Consider the following 8,829-nt stretch of genomic DNA (forward strand, 5'->3'; position numbering starts at 1 on the left):
AATTTGTGGGAGGAGCAGTAAGATCAGTATTGCTCGCCATGTACAGTATGACTGCCGGTCAGTTATTTATAAATGATCTGACCATTACGTCATTTGTTCTAAATTTCACTCCAATTTCACCAATTTGCACTATTTCATATTCTATTTCCTAAAACAATCCTCGGAAGGGCGCTCCCTCCCACTCCCTCTCACTCCCTCCCAAGACTCCTCCCCAGATTTTTTTACGAAATACAGTATAAATTGGTGCAAATTGGTGAATACTTGGAGTGAAATTTAGAACAAATGACATAAGTCAGGTAATTTATAAATACTGTAACATTCTTCCCCACCAACGATTCTCGCGCGTCGCACCTTTCACCATTCTGTCCAGTATTTTTGGACAAGCCACCTGGCTAACCTATTTGTGGGTCACCTTGGCACTAGCTGGGGGTACCCCCCTTAACCCAGGGATTCCCTCAGCTCAAGGGACACACATTTATCCCTGTGCCTCATTCTCCTTTCCGCGTTGTGCTGAAGCAGGGCAGCCTAGTGGTGAGCCGCGGTTACGTTTTCAAGGGGAGGTAATGCCGGGACAATGTGCCTACATGTATCCGAGAATCTGGCATTGTTCCCTGACACATTTATTGGGGAACCGGTAACTCTGCACCCCAACCTCCTAGGCACATTCGGACAATGGTTCCTCCGCAACCCCCCCCTTGAAACTCATACCCCAGCAACCCCCGCTCGCTGGCGTGCCCGGAAAGGGAAAAACACGAAAAATGGTTTTATTACACAAAGTACAATGCAACAATACAATGTTACTGGGCCCAAGAGCTAACTCTCTGGGACCCTTATACTCGGGCCAGGGGTAACCAGGTGGGCTTGACCTTTTTTATGCAGCCTGGTCGCCCCCTCCCCGGTCACAGTAAGTGTCTCAGGACGTGGTGGAACTTCAAATACTGTAAAAATAATCAATATGAACGAAATAAAGAAAAAAAAAAACAGGTTTGGACGGGATTGCTGATCAAGTAATGCCACAAGATCTGGCACTTTGGGGACCCCATAACATCAACTGGGAACTATAATTGTATGTTTGTGTCTGTGTGTGTGTATGTATGTGTGTATATTTGTATGTGTGTACATATCCAGAGTTGTCCCACCTTGACATTATTGACAGGGAAAGGTTGTACCCCTGATCCCACCAGCATATTTGTGCAGTGTATATATATAATGTATGAGCAAGGTGCTGCCCAGGGTCAAAAATGCATATATGTCAAATGTATCTTTTATAGGCCTTACTATGGAACATTTCATTTACAAGATATATATATCCTGGGCCCCTATTACTTTTAAAATATAAGAATTCCGGATTACTTCTCTGTCGAAAGTTGCCTGTTTAAAGTTCACCGTAGTAACATTTCTCTCCTTTTTCTTCCCAGGATGTTGGAGATACTTTGGAAACATATCCGACCAACACAACACCTGTAGCACTGAAGATACCAGAAAACACATCTAGTTGAGTAAATCAAAGTGATTTTATGTGGCACCTGACACGGTGCCACTGATCTGGTTACACTTTCTTGCCACTCCAGACATCTTTCGGAGATCACAAGCTGTTGTGACCATTGTGTGGCTTTACCTAGTCCCACTTCTGTGCAGTGAAGACACACACTGAGACAACCAAAGGGCAGATACGTTCAGCAACAACACTGGACAGGAGCTTGGTTCACTCAGGAGAAATGCTGCACAGAGACAAAGAAAGTTTGATACTTCAATAGTTATTTAGGATTTATTTTTACTGTCCCTCCAGGGGAGGTTGAGATGCCGCGAGATCTCTGCAGATGATTGCTAACTGTTGACGTTGATACAGATGAACAGGTTGTTCTGTTGACCAAGGAGACACTCTTGGATATAAACAAGCCGTATTGACGTGACACTGTGTCTACATATCGTCCCATCGCATGACCTTTTGGATCACAGGACCTGTCTTCTGTTGGGACACGAGCCGCCTGAAATGGGTTCTGGATTGTCAACCGGAGCAGTAGTGGCCATTTCCTTTAACTGCGTCATTGCACTGCTTATCCTGATCTTGTTTATTATACTGTGTAAAGCCTGCAAGACCCCATCCTGCCCTAACTCCAGCCCTTCATCCGAGGCAGAACAGAAGAATGAGGAGAAGTATTTGCTACAGCCCTGAGAGTCAATATCTACTGCTCTAGAAAATATCCCGTAGATTGCACTATACCCGGTATAATCCACTTTCCTATAGAATGAATGGAGCATGCCACTTCCCAGTGTTGGTTCTAGTTAACATTTGGAAACAAATGAATACTTTCCGCCACTATTCCTGGCAATTAATTGTGTACAGGTAATGTCCGTGCTCCTGACCTGATTGGAGTCCTTCAAGTTACAGGAATGTGTAACTTACCATAGCACTGCACTTTCTTCCCTTTCGTTATTAAGTTGTGCCTGCAGGTGTTAGAAGAAGCGAATTGTGTTAACTCTTCCACTGCATACTAATGACAGTAAAATAAATGTGAGCAACGGCGTTATGAGAGGAGCCTATAGAAAAGATGAATCTTAAGAGGCTATCGTTTGTTTTCCATGTAAAGAACGCAAACAAAAAAAGTGCACAATTTCTCCGTACATGTCTATATTATGTCTTCCTTTCTACAACCGCCTGTGGCTTCAATTCCAGGCTGGGCACTGACAATGAAATATTGCTACCTGCAGGACTGGTCACCAAGAGGAAAGGACATGATGTTTGCAAGAAGAGTTGTTCCTAACGCAGAACGTACGATGGACAGTTTATCTGCACTATTGCCTGGGTGTCCAAGGTTAGGGTCTTTCTTTCATGAACACTGTAGACCACCTATGGCCATGTGGCCCCAGATGGTGGTTGTTAGGGGCACTTGCTCTCTAGACTTGCAGCAGACTAGCAAGAGAAATCTGTTCCCCACCTCTGCTTTAGCAGGTGGACAGCAGGTAGCTTTATTAGTAGGGTACCAAGCAAATGTTCCTGGAAGCTTGAGATTTACGTAACATAAATCCCTGTCCGTTCACAGTCTTAGAAGAGCAATGGAAATCAATATTTGTGTGTGCTTCCAATTATTGCTGGCTCCCTTTAGGTAGCAGCTTGTTACAGTAGGTTTGCCAGCTAGATTCGAGCCGTACAGACGTATAGTATCTCCACTGAGAAAAGAGGATACTAAATGTAGGTCTACATAATTATGTCCAGATCAGCTGGTTCTGGCTGACCTCACGCTATCTGATGGATCCCCATTGCTTTTGAGGTAACCAAGATGCGCTATGTATAGGCAGCATAACCAATGGTGCTGTAATGGCACCTGCACAGAGTAGCTGTAGTCGAGGTCCTGTAAAAAGACATGCAGTAAGTATACTGTGGCAGACGGAAATATAGACCAGTCAAAGTTATAGCCTAGTCTAGCCATCGTGCAGTAAGTATACTGTGGCAGATGGAAATATAGATGTCAAAGTTATAGCCTATTCTAGCCATCGTGCAGTAGGAATATGATGCAGAGCAGCAATAACAATGAACGGAGACGTTTTACCAGCTCTGAACACATTGGTCGGTGAGGGCTGGGGTGTCCTCTAGCCTGACATTGTTCTAGCACTGAATGTGTTAAAGTTCAGTCCCTCTAAAAATAGTCTTATTTATGCATAGATTTCTGTTATAATCTCTTTCCGTATCTTGTTCAGAATCTTTTAAATAAAAGCATTATATCACATAGACCTCCTCACTTTAGTGTTTCTTCTGTGGCAAGAGAAAGCACACCGTTTGTAACAGGCCTACAAAGCTACATACAGTATATATCTGGGATTGTGTAGCATGAAGAGGCACAGAAACCAATAGACGATAGAAAGGCCGTATAAAAAAACCTGTGTGTTGTGTAGGGGGGTCCGTTCTGCCCCTTCTAGAAATGGGAAAGTGTATATCAACATCTTCTTCTCTTGACTCACACTTTTACTCGTCGTAGCTTTTTAATAGATTAATGTATCTAATTATCATGGGATTTGATGAGTCCAGTGTCTGTTCGGGAAAAGGTCTCTAAATGGGGTAACCCGAGTATACTCCGAGCGACGTCAAATCAGCATTTTATTACTCGAATTCCCTGGATCGTACAAAAACTGTAGTCACCTCTGCTTAAAAAGGGCAAGATGGAGCTGGAGAAATCGCCCAGATGGGCAACGATAACTCACGGTATGTATCGTTTTCCTTATGAGGTAAGGCCAAAAAATAATTTACTATATTTACTAACCAGTAGAGCTGAGCAGATCCACCCAAATCCGTTTCCTGGACTTTCTCGCATTTTCCCGCTAAAATCAGTTTCAAGGTGTAAAATCCGTGGACGGATTTGGTCGGTTTTAATCCACGCGGATTCACCACAATCCGCCATTGGATACAATCCAGGGACGGATTTGTAGAATCCAATCAGCAGAGTCAGTAATCCATTGGCGGATTCTATAAGAAGCCGCCAACGGGTGGCCGAATCCGCGGATTGGATTCTACAAATCCGCCCACGGGTTGCGGTGTCCGCTGAGTGTACGGTTAATAATAATAATAATAATATCTGCAAAACGCGAATCTCCCTTTTTGAGATTGATCTGCTGCAATCCACGGACCAAAGAAACCGGAAGATCCGCTGCGGATCCAAATCCGCCAACAAAATGTGCTCATCTCTACGAACCAGTCTTCTGCTACCGATGTAGCTAACCTTATTGCCTCTGGTACCGTGCCACCTGACGGTGTTGGTCGCGGCTCCGGTGGATTACCACTCTGGGGTGTCCCATTCGGAAGCATGGACCCACTCCCCAGCAGCTTGATTGCGGCACACCCTGTCTCCGGCGCCCCAGACTTTTGCTTCTGTGACCACTGTGCCGGAGACAGTGAGTGTTGCTACCTCTGTATAAGGCATCTTCTGGTGTTGGAAGACGCCCTACAGCTCATTCAAGTCAGTGGACTGTGAGATGTCTTCCAGCTGCAGAAGGTGACTTATGGCAGAAAACCGCTTAGCAAATACCCCTCTAGATAATACATCGGGAACTGTTATTCACAAACTCACATTGGTGGGTGCGAGGAGCCGTATTGGTCCAAGAGAGAGTAAGATACTTCTTTGTAACTTTATCTATGAGAAGATGACATGGTAATATCGCCCAAATTACACGTCAAACTATGGTTAAAGAAATGATGACAGGAGCGGCCATCAATAACGAGACAAAGCGGGCACTTGGTCATGGTATGTGGATTTAAGGAAAAATAGAATGTAATTGTAAGCGAAGAAAAATTAATAAGACAAACAAATTACAAAAGAAAAACAGAAAGGAATAAATGTTGGGTCTACAGCTTATCTGGCCACTATATTTCCAGGAATGAAAATGGATGATCCAAGGCACTAAGGATTTTTCCAAAGATTCATTGTGTCAGAACAGCACGACGTTTCAACCTTCTCAGAGGTCTTTTTCAAGTGACTGGCATGGATGAAAATGGATGCCAGTCATTTGAAAAAGACCTCTGAGAAGGTTGAAACGTCGTGCTGTTCTGACACAATGAATCTTTGGAAAAATCCGTAGTGCCCTGGATCATCCATTTTCATTCCTGGAAATATAGTGGCCAGATAAGCCGTAGACCCAACATTTTAGCCCTGGATCATCCATTTTCATTCAAGTTTAGGATTCTTTTAGACAGGTTTCCCTGGAGCACCGGTAACTGCAAGTATCTTTACAATTTATTTGGTGTGCAACATTACAACTTGTTGTTCGCTATATTTCTAGGCCACGTTTTCAGCAATTGTACGTGGCTCAAGAAACCATATGGTTTGGCGAAAAGGACCAAAATCTTTTCATTTGGACCCGATGAGGTCATTTTTAAGTGTAGGGAGCCCCTTTTAAAAAAAATAAAACAACAACAACATTTTGTTGAGCTTTTCTCTAAATCTAAACATGTCATTTCTTTCCACAGATAATTTTTTTAGTAAGAATCGAATTTACCTACTTACTGCCAATAGGATCATACCTACAGTTTTAGGATTGTGGAAAAGGTCTCGTTTGCATCCTGTGCTATTGACAAAAACCATAGTTTTGTAATCTAAAGGAAATGTATCTGTGCGACAGTGGGAACACATTAAAGAACTTAGTACCAGAACATATTCATGGTTCTTCCGCACTTGACACAATGGGGTGAGCTCTCTTGTGATGTAACCCTGTGAAGGGGAGAAATGGAAGCCCTCTGAACTATGTTATATGGCATATAAAGCTCAACCCCCTTCTAACGCTGTGCTTGGGGTCCAAAGAATAACATCGCGCTATAAGCGGATAGCGTTAGAAATAATGTACAAGTGTATGCATTGTACACAAAGTATTTAAGATACCAATAATTGTGTTGTAAGGTTTTCATAAATATGAAAATTGGGAGCCATGATTGCATCGCGTTATAGGCGGATTTGTGTTGTAACGGATCGCGTTATAACGGGGTTGAGCGGTATAAGGAGGACCAGGTGGTGTTTCTGGTAAGATTGTAGCCATTTAACAATGTCTTGGGCATCCGCATAATCTGGAAAAATAGAGACGCAAACAAAAAAAATTACGGATTTAAAATATATGAACATATGTGTAATCACAACATGTCTAACCAAATCCAAGCAGGATTTTATGGGCGAGAACCACCCCAAACAGCCCTTCGCCTCTGTTATAAAAACATACTGCGCCTTTGCGGTGAGAGAGAATGAAATCCTTCGATTAAGAGGTGATGTTTTTCTTTGGGTTGCTGGCAGGCGAATAAAGTTTTATTTTTGTCAATCAAGTCTTTTATGAGTTTGATTTATTTTATTTGCTCTCCGTAAAGTAAAGAGGACGATCTCCGTGTTCCTAGGGGTTCCTTGTAATGGTAAGTAAAATTGTTATGGGTATTGTTCATTTCGTTTGGTTCCCGGCTCTTATAGTGCCATCAAATAAAATATATTCTTTGAGACAAAGAGGCATATAAATGTAAAATATATGTTATTTTAGAAGATGCAAACTCACTTGGGTTGAAAATTCAACCTTTGGTATATTTTCTAAGATCAGCGATAGTGAAGCATAAATGAGTACTTCAGTATTAGGTAATACCTCTTTTTTATTTGGACTGACAATATTATCAGAGAAGCTTTCGAGAGTTCTCCCCCTTCCTCAGGACAAGCGATAAGAGAACAGGAGAAGCACCAATGAAATATAGAATGTTAGGAGAATTCCTCCCTTGACCCCAGCTGGGCGCCGAAGTCTAATCTGAGCAATAGTGTTGTTTTTTTCCAGCCCATAGAAATTTGGAGAAAAGAGAGTTTAGTTTCAATATATAGGACTTGCTGTATGCAGCAGTAAGTGAAGCATCTGCTCTGGATATCTACGTTTGGGAAATGATACCATTTTCATAGGAGCCATCCACACAAATAGTCAGAGCGGTAAAGTCTCCCAATCCTTAAATTCGCTTGTGATGTGGTTGATTATAGGTTTAAAATTCAGATTCGAAATACTTTTTATTGACAGGAATACACGGACCTAGATATTTGACGAGACCTTAAAAGTAATGATTGAAGATCGAATGGAGCTCGTTTCCTCTGTAAGCCAGAAAAATTGCAATTTTAGAACGATGTTATATCCGGAGAATCTGTGAAATCCCAGAACATCATCATAATCCTGGGAACACTAAAGCAATGGGTTAGACCAGGGGGGGCACAACTCAAGTCCTCAAGCTCCACCAACAGGTCAGGTTTTCAGGATATCACAGCTTCAGCACAGGTGGCTCAATCAGAGGCTCAGTCAAAGACTGAGCCGCCTGTGCTGAAGCAGGGACCGATTGAGCCACCTGTGCTGAAGCAGGGACTGATTAAGCCACCTGTGCTGAAGCAGGGACTGATTGAGGCACCTGTGCTGAAGCAGAGGTATCCTGAAATCCTGATGTGTGGGGGCACAGGGGGGCTTGAGGACTGGAGTTGCGCCCCCCTGGGTTAGTGATAAATAATAATGTCATCGGCATACCGTACAAAGCCAATTTTGGGATATTCGATCTGACTGTCAAGGAAAGAATGGCCTGAGAGCGAACAATAACAATAATGGCTCTGTAGCTCAATTGAAAAGGAGATGATATAATCTGCAACCCCTGTTCAATGGAAAAGAAGACGTAGAAACAGTTGAGCTTCAATAGCTTGAGTAAAGTGGCCAGTTGTGCCAGAGCGGTGTAATGAAAAGAACAAGTCATTCAAGGTGATTACAGTAGGAAGCTATTCCTGCATCGAGACATATTACACGAGCCTGACCGGGGTTTTTCTGTGGCCTTTCACAATTTGAGTCAGAAGAAAACAGAAATCACTTTTCAGATGTTTTTCTGCCTACATCAAAGGCTGGTTGATCAGAGGCCCGGCAAATCATGCCTGCACGCCGGGGAGAATTAGGGGACTACCGGTACCGAACTCCTGCAAACAAAACAACTGCATTTCGACACCAATATCCCACCTAAAACTTACACACAGAAAGATTCATGAGTGTGGGGCAAAGGGAACATGAAAAGTGGAAAAGCGGGGGACACTTTAACTTTTGCATGTTATGTTACCTGGCTCATGGTGCTATGTAGCTGCCAGGGACCCCACAGTTTCAGGGGTAACCAGATGTGCTTAACCTTTATTGTATAGCCGGGTTACCACCTACCGTCACAGGGGGTTTCATTGTAATGTATAATCTGTGTAACCCCCCTGTGTCTGCAAGCAACCCAGGATACTGCCCCCTAGCAGGGTTCTCTCTATATAGGACATGTGACTGTGGTAAGCCAGTAGGAAAGCTGGCGAAGGAGGAGGGACAGTG

The 8,829-nt window shown here is 43.2% G+C and overlaps 1 protein-coding gene across 7 annotated transcripts in view; it reads left to right on the plus strand.

Annotated features, from left to right (window-relative positions):
* Positions 1-1,998, plus strand: part of LOC142477723 (uncharacterized) — a 43,760-nt gene extending 41,762 nt beyond the window's left edge. For all 7 annotated transcript variants that reach the window (XR_012793006.1, XR_012793018.1, XR_012793012.1 and 4 more), the window contains one exon: positions 1,419-1,998. The gene's annotated coding sequence lies outside the window, so the exon portion shown is untranslated. The remainder of the gene's footprint in view (positions 1-1,418) is intronic.
* The last annotated feature ends 6,831 nt before the right edge of the window (positions 1,999-8,829 follow it).

The sequence above is a fragment of the Ascaphus truei genome, chromosome 1 (genome assembly GCF_040206685.1).
Source record: "Ascaphus truei isolate aAscTru1 chromosome 1, aAscTru1.hap1, whole genome shotgun sequence".
Lineage (NCBI taxonomy): Eukaryota > Metazoa > Chordata > Amphibia > Anura > Ascaphidae > Ascaphus > Ascaphus truei.